This window comes from Colias croceus, chromosome 8 (genome assembly GCF_905220415.1).
Source record: "Colias croceus chromosome 8, ilColCroc2.1".
Taxonomy (NCBI): Eukaryota; Metazoa; Arthropoda; class Insecta; order Lepidoptera; family Pieridae; genus Colias; species Colias croceus.
This window is the reverse complement of record NC_059544.1, coordinates 8775855-8790536: the sequence shown is the minus strand read 5'-3', so window position 1 is coordinate 8790536 and position 14682 is coordinate 8775855.

Here is a 14682-nt window from a genome sequence, read left to right as displayed (position 1 = left end):
ATTGAAAATCTATAAAACATTATTTTGCTTCTTCAATTTAATAATTTATCACATCATTTTTGCATATCCTGCCTTAATTATAAAGCAAATTCTATTATATACATATTGTATTCAAATAATTGGAAAGTTGAAAAGCATGTTAAATGTCCTGCATGAAGACTCAATCCTTAAAAATGTTATATGTCGTAAAATAAAAGTTATTATATTATATAATCCTTATATGTGTATACAATATACATACACTGTATAGTGTATACTTACTATGCACTTACCTATGCAGTGTGCTACCTTCTTGTTCAAGTGAGAAAATCTTGTACAGGTACCCGGCCATGGCCCCCAGGGAAGGAACCGTGGGCTATGTCGGATTCTTACCGACTAAAACCCCATGTTCCGTCGAGCCGCTTTAATGATGGGGCCGCGGGTATTGGTCGGAATTCTTCAGCGACCAGTTATAAGGTAGATCCTGCTTTTCATCACATTCCTGTACAAAGGAACTTTTATAATGGACAAGGACATAATTAACACATCAACATAACTTAATTTGAAATTCGTCTGTACCAATAAGTTTCTTCTTCTTAGACTCAGGGTGCATCTCGGTCGTTATTTTTATTTGTTATCAAATTATTAAATATCAGTATAAAAACTATTGATGTCACAAATGTATTATAAGTATATATTGTGTGTTTCAAATTGTGTATATTACAAAATGTTACATTGAGCTATGCCAGATCTGCATTTAAAATCTCTATCTTGTCAAGTCCTTAACATTTTAATTCACTCAGACTTTCCAGTGAAATCTACCTACTAATTTATTTCACAACTAGAGGTCCGCCCCGGCTTCGCCCGTGGTACATATTTCGCAATAAAAGGTAGCCTATGTCCTTTCTCGTGTATCAAAATATCTCCATACTAAATTTCATGCAAATTGGTTCAGTAGTTTAGGCGTGATTGAGTAACAGACAGACAGACAGAGTTACTTTCGCATTTATAATATTAGTATGGATATGACATAATGTATGAGCGACTATAATTATATGCACCTACAATATTATTATTAGAAGATATTATTACTCTAAGTCTGTTTGCCTATGCAAATTGAAGTTACATCAAAAGTAAGTGTATTGAAAATTTTAGTGGAAATTTTGATCTAAATCTTTTTAAAATTCATAAACACTTTTCCGCCTTATTTCATTAAGTTAAGTTCAAGCTGCAATGCAATTTCTTGTTAATATTACTAGGTTTAGGTTTAAAGACATTTATTCCCATTAAGACATTAAGTCACTTACATGAGAAACTTAAATTTTAAACATAGGTATTTATAAAAAATATCATTCGTTAGTTAATTAAAAATTTAGAGTAAGTTACATACTATAAACATAAGTTTAGGTTAGGTACTCATTCATTGCATTCAAAGTTTGAGCGTGTGGTCTTCCAGGATGTGTTTCGCTAATTGTTTTTTGAATACAATGAATGAGTTTACACTTTTTAATTTGCTTGGCAATCCGTTATAGAAACGTGCTCCCTCGTATGTTGCCGTTCGCCTTCCATAATTCGTTCGGATCTTCGGGAGGGCAAGATAGCTAGCTCGTCTATTAGGATAGTGGCGATTTGATGTTGAGAATATTATATTTGTATTTATGTTTTTATGTAGCGCTTTGTGGATGAACATACACGTATTATAAAAGTATAATTGTTTTAAATTCATTATTTTAGTATCGTCGTAGATTTTATTTGTAGAAGTTAAAAAAGGATATTTAAAAATGGTTTTAATAATTTTATTTTGTAAAATTTGTAGTGGCGCTAATTTATTTTTGTAAGCGCTACCCCATACTTCTATTAAATACATTAGGTGAGGTTTGACTAACGTGTTGTAGATGGTGTGGCGTAATTTATGAGGAATGCAAGAAGTAATATTACGCAGAGATCTAAGAAGTGCTGATAATTTATTTTTTAGGTGGTCGATGTGATAATTCCATTTTAGAGAGCTGTCGATTCGCAAACCTAGGTATTTCTCGTTGGTTTTATGTTCTAATACAACACCGTTAATTTTAAGTGGAGCGTGTGGTGGAATAATTTTGTTCTGAGCTTTGAATTTAATATAACACGTTTTAGATATATTTATTGTTAGTAGATTGTACTGAAACCATTTATTTAATTTATTTAAATCATTTTGTGCTTGCTTTATCATGTCATGTATAGAGGGACCAAAATAAAACAGACAGGTGTCATCCGCATAAAGTGTTAGATGACCATTTAGTTTTAAATCTTGTAAATTATTAATATAAATTAAAAAAAGCAATGGGCCTAAAATCGAACCTTGTGGTATGCCACACGTAATTGGTAAGGGAATGCTATTGTAGTTATCTATTTTAACGATTTGTGATCGATTTTTTAAATATGATTTCAGCATGTCTAGTGCTTTACCAGTAATGTTAATGGATGCTAATTTCTTTATTAAAAGTTCGTGAGAAACGGTATCGAAGGCCTTTTGTAGGTCAATAAATACTCCCAAAACTAAATTTTTTGTGTCAATGTTCTGTTTTATTTTAGTAGTCAGGTCTATAGTCGCTGACAGAGTGTTACTTTTTGGCTTAAAACCGTATTGACGCACTGAAATAAAATTAAATGAGTCTAAATATTTTTCTAATCTCGTGTGTAAAATTTTCTCTAATATTTTTGACAACACTGGCAACACCGAAATTGGCCTATAGTTACCAGGTTCAAATTTTGAACCACTCTTACAGATAGGAGTTACCTTCGCTATTTTTAACGAATCCGGAAAACGTCCTTGACTTATAGCTTGGTTGAAACAATCGCTTAGGATATGATTCAATTTTTCTTTAATGCATTTAATTGCTTTTGTGGTAATACCATCAAGACCTGTACTACAGTTTGAATTGAGGTTATTTATAATTTTTAAAATTTCATTAGGTGTACACGGATCAAAAGTGGATAATTCGTACTTTTTTGATGGTGATTTAGGTAAGGTTGAGGAAGAGTTGGTTTGATATTGTAGGGGTATTAAATTTGCTAGACGAGATCCTATTGTAGAAAAATATTGATTAAATATCTGGCATATTTCATTTGGCTCGGTAATATATTCAGAATTTATAAGTAATTTAGTAGGTAAAGTACATTTTACAGTTTTGTTATTAGCTAATTTATTTACTAAAGTCCATAATTTCTTGGGTTTATTTATATTCCTTGTAAATTCTTGGTAATAGTAAGAATCTTTTGTGTCTTGAATAAATTTTTTTACCTTTATTTTTTGAGTGTTAAATTTAATTTGAAGGTTTTTATTTTTAGGGTTGTTTTTTAGTTGAGACCATAATAAATTTCTTTCGTTAATTTCTGTTAAAATTGCTTTGTTTATCCAGTCTTTTCGGGGCAGATTTAGAAATTTAGTTTTAGTAATCTTACTTTTATCTATAATAGATTTAATTTTATTTTCTAATATTGTATAATCTTTGTTTATTTCAGTATCAACTATGGAGTCAGACAGGGATGATAATCTTTCGTAATTAATTGCTTTATATTGAGTTTTAACACTTTTTGGGGGTAAATATTTTTTTAATTCTACGTATTACTGCTTATCTATTATAATTTATAGTATTTAATATTTACTTGCGTTTTAGCGTTCGAAAAAGCTCGAAAATTCGGGATAAACATTGAATACTTTAAGCACGATTAAAATCAGTCAATTTTATATGATTCAATTTTCTTATAAAAGGTTATGACTTTAGAGTTTAGGTTATTATTAGGTAAGTACTTAATAAATATCAGCAAATGCAGATTGACGACGCCTGTCGTTAAACTTTCGCAATTATTCATCACTATATTTTTGCCTGTCACAAAAAGATAAATGTAATACGAAAAACAAACACAGAAATACACAGTAAGTACTAAGTAATAAATATACTACAGATACGTAGAGAGAGAATGAAGATAAGGCGCCAAAAAGTTAACTTAAAGATAAAGAGTTGATAAGTAATATTATACTACGTGGGGAGGGAAAGATTGTGCAAAATTATGAGATGGTAAGAAAATGAGGAAAAAGATATATAAACATATTTGGATTAACATAAATAACTTTTTGGGAAGTACATCATGAAATTTAATGTTATTATACAGTTATTAGCTACAAGAGGTTTTTATTTCATTAAAAAAGTCTTGAATGCTTTGATTATGACGTATTCTTTTAATTTACCTTTTTAATATCTATACTAATATTATAAAGCTGAAGAGTTTGTTTGTTTGAACGCGCTAATCTCAGCTTACTACTGGTCCGATTTGAAAAATTCTTTCGGTGTTAGATAGCCCATTCATCGAGGAAGGTTATAGGCTATATTATATCATCACGCTAAGACCAACAAGAGCGGAGCCACGCGGGTGAAACCGCGGAGCGCAGCTAGTGGGTAAAATAAAGTACAAAAATGAATTACCAATCAAATTTATACTATTCTTGCAATGTTATGAATTTGAGTTTTAAATCCAAAAGTGTTTTTTAAAAAGGTACAGGTATACTTTGTTTAATTGCATGCCATATAGTAACCTCTTGTTCAGTTCATTGGTCACAGAAAATTATTTTAATTACTGAAATTACCTTTTTAAATAAAAACATGTAAACCTCGATATATTGACATGGAGATCCGGTATTTATTTTAATTTTTATAAAAAGACAATGTCTGCCGCGTTTTTTACGCTTACATTCATATTTTTTATAATCCTGAATCCCTAAAAATTGAATAGAAATCGTCTTCATAATATAACATTATATCCAAAAGTAATTAAAATAGGTTCCTTTGCCGTGAAATAAAATTATTCGCGAATTTGTTTACCCAGTTAATTCCTCATTTCATTTTATATATTCATTCAGAAACTGGTATAGAAACAGGTCATTATGTATTTTACTTGTTTTACTAACGCTCTTAGAATGCGATTATTAATTAGCACAATTAAAATTAATTGCTTTTTTATTACAAAGTTTCTGACCTACAACTGAATAAATCACACAGGAAAAAAAATAATGAAGGCGTCCGCTAGTTAGGCATGCTAATGTAAAAATCTCCGCGCTTTATAATATAGAGAAAAAAAACCTTGTTTTTATTTAAGTTCCGGATATCTGAGTTGTGCTAGCTTACGCCCGCGGTTGTTTCTATGTGAATATTTTAAAAATTATTAGGAAAGTCTTTTCTACATTTTTAAAGGACAGTATAGTGACAGCAGGATTGAAATTGTTTTGGAGAGACTGTCGGATTATTTCTTTTACGCTTTTTGTTAATTTAATATAGACACTAGGTTTCCGCCCGTGCAGTCAAAGAAAAACCCGCTTACTTCGCGTTCCCGTGGTATTTCCGGGATTGCGTCATTTTCCCGGGATCAAAAGTAGCCTATGTATGTATGCCGAGAAAGGTCTGGGGTATCAAAATATCTCCATACCAAATTTCATGAAAATTGGTTCAGTACTTTAGCTTTAGACGTGATTGAGTAACAGACGACAGACAGACAGATTTACAGTTTTCGCATTTATAATATTAGTATGGATTTGACCACTCTCCCATCCTAAGGAAAGTGTTGACACTATCGATGGTGGTGAAATGTACATAAAAGTAGTCGATTAATAATTTACCCCTTGAAGTTACCATCTTTTTAACCATGTTGTATTTCACGAATCTAACAAGATATGCCTTCATTCACTATTGGAATCTATATATTACGTAATTGCCTATTAGAAAAAAAATGAAATATGATAATCTATCGAGACTAATCTCTTCATTTTTCCGCCTTATAAAATATTGTTCTGACGTCAACTTTATTAATATTATTATGTCAAATCTATGATGTAAATACACGTTCTCGAAGCGACCATAATAGATAGTTTTTTATGGCTCGTTTTTTGTATATCGTTTATGAATCTGTCTAGACTATTCGGTTGAATAAAATAGCAATTATGGAATACTAGCTATCCACCCTCGACATTGCCCGCGCAGTAAAAGAAAAACCCGCATAGTTCCCGTTCCCGTGGGATTTCTGGGATAAAACCTATCCTATGTCCTTTCTCGGGTATCAAAATATCTCTAAACCAAATTTCATGCAAATTGATTACCTACCATACTTACTACTACTTACGATAATTTTGCCACCTCTCACCGTCCGCAATTAGTCAAGATAACCAGACAAAAAGAAAGGCAATATTTTAGGAGTTACTGTATTGTTATATTATTTATCATATTATCTCGTATAGACTCTCACATAGGTAAGACTAAGGTCAATAAAAAACTGTTAACAATTTAGTTCCTTCTTATTTTAACCTTGTAACGACACATTCAAAAGTATTAATTTCTAATAATTATTAATAATTATTAAGTAACATTTAAATAATTAAATCGACCAGTTTTGAAGCAAGTATTGTGAACGCCGTATACTATGCCAAAAGTCGGTATCTATACATATAATAAATCTGTAGAAGGGTCAATTCTGTACATTGAAAATATTGAAAAAATAAATAGCAGGGGGTGTTACTGGATCGATACCAAGCCCAAATATGTGATTAAAAAAATTTTTGTATGTCTGTCTGTCTGTCTGTATGTTCAGGCATCACGTGAAAACTAACGGTTCGATTTCGATGAAACTTGGTATAATTATACCTTATTATCCTGGACATAAAATAGGATACTTTTTATCCCGGAAAAATACGAAGAAAAAAAATAAATCTTAATTTTTCTTAATTTTTCCGCGCGGACGGAGTCGCGGGTGGAAGCTAGTACATAATATAACATCAAAACAACAAAAAGAAGCTTGTAACTACGTGACGTTGGTAAAGAGATCAATGTGTATAACGTTTTAAAACAGGTTTTTAATGATTTCAAGGTAGGTAATTAAAACTAATACTGATCCTGTTATAAAGCCTAGTGGACACGCAATACACACATGGTTGTTCGATCAAGTTTTCTGCAGTAAATAGGTTTAGTACTATTAGATAGTACAGCTAGCTAGCTGCTAGCATATTAGTTTGAATGAACTTTGAATCAACCTTTTGATGCACTGATAGTAAAATATTTTTTCGAATATATTATGTACTATCTTTTGCTATCGGCATTGACACTGGTTTGGTACCCGGCAAATTCTAAAGACTTTAAATTATAGATATATCCAAATTCGTCGTTTTTGTGTGAAAAGATAATGAACTTCCAAAATTCATCCATCCTCTTAAATATTGCCTTACATTAATATTTGTTAATTATTATAAATTAGTTATCCACGATTTTGTTTATACTTTTTGTGATACTTTGGTCTTTTTTCAAATTGGCCTGCAATTATTGCACAAAGAACTTTTTGCCGCTTCGAAAATCTGATTCGTTATTACAAAAAAATAAGGTTTTCGGTTACAGGTTACTGACTTGATTAGAAAGAAAAATTACTCATGTATATTTTTTGTTTGCATGAACGGTTTAAAAACAATAGGATTTGAAATTCAAATCAGCATTTTAAGTTTTTTTCTTCTCATATTAATTATTATCATTTAAGTAATTCCAATGTCCATCAGAGGCTACTCTGTGGTATGAAATATGTTTAATAAAATTTGTTGTTAGTATATTATAAAGAAAAGAAAAAACTTAACTAGTGTTAGTTACCTACGCCTTGAATGTTGTGCCATATTGTGCCATACATAAAAATTTAGATTACCTATATTTTCATATTAAGGACTACTTCTACTTCAACGTTACTGACCACACATACAGGACTGTTTATGTTTAATAATAATTAATTCTTTTTCATTAATATATTGTTGGTATTTATTGTATAATGGAGAAAAAAAATTCAGTGCAGCATCGAGCCTTCATTTATCATGGTATTCCATTATTTTAAAATGTATCAAAGATGCCGAGGGCACCGAAGTGCAGAAAATAAATTAAAATAACATGTTAGTTGTTTTCTGGTTTTAAATATTGACATTTGAAATAAAAAAGGGTCCTTTTTCAAAATCTTCGCTGCATTGTCACAAAAAAAAAGAAACAAATATTATTTTAAAATTGGTAGACTAGTTTATTGACCTTTCTACAGGCATTCTACAGGTCACATTTTATTTGTTTTATGATTTTATGTTTTTAAATAAACGTAATTTGTTTAAAAGTACAGTTTCCTGCTTATTGTCAAGGCAGTAAGTGGGAATGGCAAGTTGATTGCAGAATAATGAATATAGTTCCGTATTTATTTATGTTGTACGATAATTATGATTTACAAAATGTTATTAAAATATATTTTGATAACTTGCATAAAAGTTTTTCTGGTATTTTTCGAGGTAATTATTGAATATAATATGTGACCTAAGTATTAAATGTAATAAAATAGGTATTCTGCACCTCTTTGTATTTTAAGCTATTGAATAGCTTCTAGGCCTTGGGTCCCCGCGGGACAGAATCGAGAAATTCCGTAACGAAAAAACCTCACGCTCCCCATTCCGACGGGCGGAGGTGTGGCTTGAAGGCATAGCATGCAATAGCTTTACCGCGGCAGTCACCGAGACACACGTCTATTTATTTCTTTTTGAATATTATTTCCTGTATTTTTCTCGAATGTGATGGCATAAGTACATATTTTAGCAAAATCAGACTATCAAAACATTTCAAGTTTAAAGTTTGAAAGACCATCTTCATTAGTACGAATTTAACTGCTGCATAAACGACTAAGGTAATAATTATTACCCAGACGGCCAGACCTAACGTTAAATAAGTGGAACCTTATTTATGTATGAAACAGGGCAGATACTGTTATTAATTTAATTGTTTCAATAACAACTTAACCTGAAACCATTTAATAAACAATTATAATATTAATTGGATGTCCGTCGTTTGACAGCAGACGACGAAAACGTACAATTATTATATTAATAATATTACAGACAGTGGTAAAAAGATACATTTCAACATCTCATGTCATGAACCAATTTAAACAGAAAAATATTAAAAAAATTAAAAAGAGCGTGTGTGCTGGTGTGTGCCGAGCACACGTGTCGGAAGAGAAACACCCTTCAAATTTTAATCTCACCTCGCCTAAAGAAGTTTCACTTCAAAAAACATACTAAACATCATCAGCTCATATTTTCTGCACATTAGCGCAGACGCAGGCTTCCGTGAATATTTAGGCCATCCATTAAGAATATCATGAAATGTCGTTGAACTTTTTAGCTTTTGCGTATTAATGTTTCTTTAAGTTGTTTTTCTTTGGTTGGAGAATTGATGTGAATGAGGCGTAAAATTAATTGAAAAATATTTAATTTTTTCTCACTCTTGGATATTTACATTAAAGTCCTTAACTTCTTCTCCTTCTTTTGCCTTATCTCTTTATTTGGAGTCGGCTCTCCTCGTTCTTATGCGCCAGGATGGTCTATCCTGGGTTGTCTGTTTATTCAATTCGGCTCTCTCCAAGTCTTTTGATATGGTAGACCACCAAGTGGCGGGGCGACGTCCTAGACCCCTTCTTCTATTTGGCAAGTATAGTGTCCTCCTTACTACGTGGTTTTCTTCACGCCTCATTACGTGTCCATTAAAGTCCTTAACTATGTTTAGTTATTTATTACCAATCCCAAGAAATTTTACATTGCAATAAATAGATGGATTTTGTTATTTTATGGGTGTCATTTATACAAGCGATATTTAAGAGGCTTTTTGTTTCACATTCCCGAATTATCTTTGTGAAAGTTGTTTCTGAATCTCTACAGGAAAAACCTACATGTGGCTAATATAAGGTGGATACAATACAAAAGGATTAAACTTTTATTATTACTGATACTTAGTTACTACAAAACACATAAAATTTTTGCTAAAATTTATCACGTTGCGTTGATTTAAAGATTAAACCCAAACAAACCTTCCTCTGTGAGAAAATACAAGCTGGGCCCGCGAATTCATTCGCGCGTGCATGCCCTACAGTCTACACGAAAATAGTCAATAAATAAGTAAATATTTATAGACATGTCGGATTACAGGGGCGGTGGATAAGCCATTATAACCTGTTAAGCAAGTTTTGATTTTGGCTATTTGAATTTTGAACTATATTTAAGAGAGAAAGAAGCTTATTCTAGGCTAGCAAAAATTTAAAAGTACCTAATACTTATTTTTTCGTTGATATACGTCCATTATTAATTTATGCTGAAAAAGCTACCTTTATCTAAAGGCTATTTCTCTCTATGATAATTAAATTCTGTGTGACTATTAACTTTAAAACAACACAAAATGTGTTAATTTGTATTCCAAAAATATTTCGGTCATTTATGGATTAAAATCCCAACTCACGCGTTGTGACTTGTGACACGTGAGAAATTGACCTTATTAAAAAAAATCAATTAACGACTCATGTTTATTTTTTATTTATGTACATATATTTACCATTTTTTAATTAGTCAAGATCTTAGTGCCTAAGAATTAAATTGTATGATGGGTTCAAGATACAGTATAACGTTACTTTGAAATTTGTATAAGTCACAGGTCGATGAACTTTGAAGTTTGAGGTGGGCTTGTAGGCACTGTTTTGCTTTAAATATGCTCTGAACAAAGCCTGAACAAAGCCTTTGTTTACAATTTTGCTATAAATTATAGATTTAATAGAATACTATATAATGGCTACTAGCTTTCCACCCGCGACTTCGCCCGCGCAGTCAAAGAAAAAACCGCATAGTTCCCGTTCCTGTGGGATTTCCGGGATAAAACCTATCGTATGTCCCGGGGTAAAAAGTGGCCTTTGTCTTTTCTCGGGTATCAAAATATCTCTATACCAAATTTCATGCAAATTGGTTCAGTAACCGACGTGATTGAGTAACAGGCAGACAGAGTTACTTTCGCATAGTGGTTTATCGGCAAACATATTATTATATTTTAAAAATTTTCAAGGTTATAAATTATAATATTGATTATTTACCTACCTATTTTTTTTTCTTAATCTAAATATAAATCCAATAAATTATTCACAATAGTAATATAAGTAATAACTATGATTTATGAGCCAGTCCAACAGCTAAAAATAAAATACATTTATTTGTGTTACTCATTGGCTATGATCAGTGGTTAAACCATAAACATTTTTATGTTATGACTGTGGTATGAGACTTTGAAGGTTTTTGTAGCCAAATGATTGAAATTAACTTAAATTATATTAAATCTCATTCGTAAGCTGCTTATTCGGATTCGTGTCACATAATATGTAGATGGATCATGGAATTGGAAATAATATTGCTGCGTTTCCACCAGAGATGTGCGAGGATGGAGAGGAGGGATGTGTTTGTAAAGAATCAATCATATCGGTTTATTTAGTCTTTGGAGCAATACTATTGGATCTTTACAAACACATCCCTCGCTACGCATCTTCGCACATCTCTGGTGACAACGCAGCCTAATATGGGTTTTATAAAAGAACGAAGGGCTGGCAATCGTAGATTCTTGCTCTATTGTTTTTTAACATTCCACAAAAATCTTATGGGTTATAATCATTCTTCATTATAATATAAATTCATTAATAAAAAACTAATTACCATAAATTTAAATTTAAATTATTGTGGCTAAATTTTGCCAGCTAATCTAATTAAGCTAAGCCAGCTTACCTTAAAACAGAAGCCTGCAGATTTAAGCAGCCGGATCTCATACTAGGTAGGTATTACCTAAAAAGTTGTTGTTTTTCAAAGTATTTTTTTGTGGTCCAACTACCTCATAACAATAGCTAGCTAATAAACAGTTACCTTTGTGTATAACTGCAAATTTTGTAAAAATCTATTATTCATTGACAAAAAATGTATAATTATATTCAATAAAAAATTGTCTACTCAAATACACCGTTAGGTATTCTTTACACGCGTAAATAACTAAACAGTTACGTTACGTAGAAGCAATATAAGATAAAGAATTCATAATATTTATTACAATAATTCTGATTAAAATTACAATGAAATACGCTTGCGCATTCGAATCGAAATAGGTATCAAATAAAATCGCTTACCTAAAGAATGTAATCCAAAACGACGCAGAAAACAGAAACCTAAAGTAAACAATTACATAAGCGGCTGTCCTTTTTGCGAGTAAACAATTTTATTCATCGATTTTATTTACACTCATATGATTAATATTATTTTAACTGGTTTAGATATCGTCATAATCACTAATAATATGATACTGGGGCTGTATTACGACCTCTTATTTCCAGACAGTTTACACCGTGAATTGAACTGACTGGAAAATAATTCATATTATTATGGTCGTAATAACTAGCGTCCAGCCATGTTTAATTATCCTACTAATATTATAAATGCGAAAGTTTGTATGGATGTATGGATGTTTGTTACTCTTTCACGTAAAAACTACTGAACCGATTACAATGTTTAGCACACATATAGAGGGTAACTTGGATTAACACATAGGATATGCGGGTTTTCCTTTGCAAACGCGGGCGAAGCCGCGGGCGGAAATCTAGTGGTATAATATGAATATTCCATTCAGTTTCATTCACGGCGTAAACTGTCTGGAAATACTGCACCTGTTATAATATAAGAAATACTTACCATATCTCTTTTTTCGGGTTATCTGGGAGAGATCGTTTTTAGCGATAAGTCAGCCCTTTGTACATTTTTAAGATATCTATTTTTTCTGTAGACTGTAACCTTGTTTCTTGGGATTTATGGTGTGCAATAATGAATAAAGTAAGTATTTTTCATTCCATTCAAGATTTGTTTGTTTGTTTATAGAAAACAAAGTAGTTAACATCACCCTTCATGAAAGTAATTGCATCATTTACACAATTAGTATTAATTATTTGCTAATCAAGTTATTGAGTAAAGCGAGTAAATATATAACTAACTAGGAAACTTATTTCATTCTGCGATAATTCTCTAGTTATCATTTCTCGTTATTGCTACCCGTTAAAAATAAATTAACACTAATATTAATACGACTTTATGTGGTATTTGATCATTTTAGAGATATCCGTTTAGTTTATATTTTTATGCAAACATATTTCTTAAGACACAAAGCAAAAACATGAAATAAAAGGAGAATACTTATTTAATTTACCTTATCAACGGTTAAATATTTTATTAATTTAAAAAAATCCTGGCGTTTAAATGTTGTAAAAGAAAAAAAGCATTGCAATAAGTTTTTACTCGTTTTTTTATCAGACTGATTCACGAGCAATAATAAATGGTATTAATTTATTTAAATATTATGGAAATTAACCAAATTCGTGATGATGTATTGCCGATTAATCGTGCTTCCTGAGAGTAATAAAGCTTATATTGAAATAAGAACTATACGTACTAACTATAAATAAATAATCGATGCAAAATTCGTTCTTCTGAAGGAGATTCAAGAAGATAGGTACTCTGTAATTTTTATGATTTTCTAACTGCTCCTTCAATAAAATAGAACGGAGACTCCAATATTTTAACTACCATCACTAGTCACTACACTTTGATTCCACTGTATTTATAAAAAAAGGACAAGCTAAGACAATTATCAGATAACTTCAGGCAGAAAATAAAAGGTATCACAAAAAGTAAAAAAAAAACAAAGCTATCCACTTTCTTTACAAAGTTTCACCCCTTTTTCAGATAAAATAAGTCGAATTGAGAACCTCCACCTTTGAAGTCTTTTGAATAATAACGAAATAGGAGTACTTACCTAGCTATTATTATAGCTAGTAGCGAATATGCTAAACCAGGCTAAAATCTCTCTTTGTATATAGGTGTTTTATACAGATCAATTGTTTCAGCGTTCCAAAGAACAAACCACCCTATAACCCATAATCACAAACATTTACGTTTTTGAATTAAGAAGAAGAAGGATTATTATCTATACTAATACTACCCGATATGCACAGAAAATTTCATGGGAATCGGTCCAGCCGTTTTGGAGGAGTATGGTAACTAACATTGTGACACGGGAATTTGATATAAGTATAAGATTAAAGATTATAAAGATGAAGAGTGTGTTTGTTTGTTCAGGAATAACTGGTGCGATTTGAAAAATTCCTTCGGTGTTAGATAGCCCATTTATCGAAGAAGGCTGGGTACGTATATTAATCATCACGCTAAGACTAACAGAAGCGAAGTCACGCGGGGGGTGAAACTAAATAGATTTTGCATTATATAATATTAATTATTTAATCAAAATAGTCCATTTATATATAATAATCACAACGGGCACACGAAATACGTAACCATTAAGTAGGTTATCTCACATTTGGGCAATGTACATTGTACATGTATAATCTTGTATTTACGAACCATATTTAAAAATTTTCCTATTTTTTTATTATTATATTGCAATTAAAAAATAAATCAATAATTGGGTATTTGCCTTCAAACTATTTGGAAAATCCATTTTAATTTGATAATGGTACTGGTATCAATAAGAGTAGGTTGCTCAGTCAATTTGTGTCGATAAAATAAATATTTATCCATGCAACTTTATATTACTTATATTCAGGCGTGATTCCCTGTTATTTTTCTAAGCATATACCTTGAGTGAAACTGATTTTTTTTTATCTAAATGCCATGTGAATGCTACTGTGTATCGTTTGATTAGTGTGAGAGACCCGTACCACAGACCACTCCTTTATTTCCAATCTTTATGTATCCCTTTCATAAGAAAAATCTGTCAACTCATTTCAGAGATATCTTCATCTGCAAATGTTTATGGG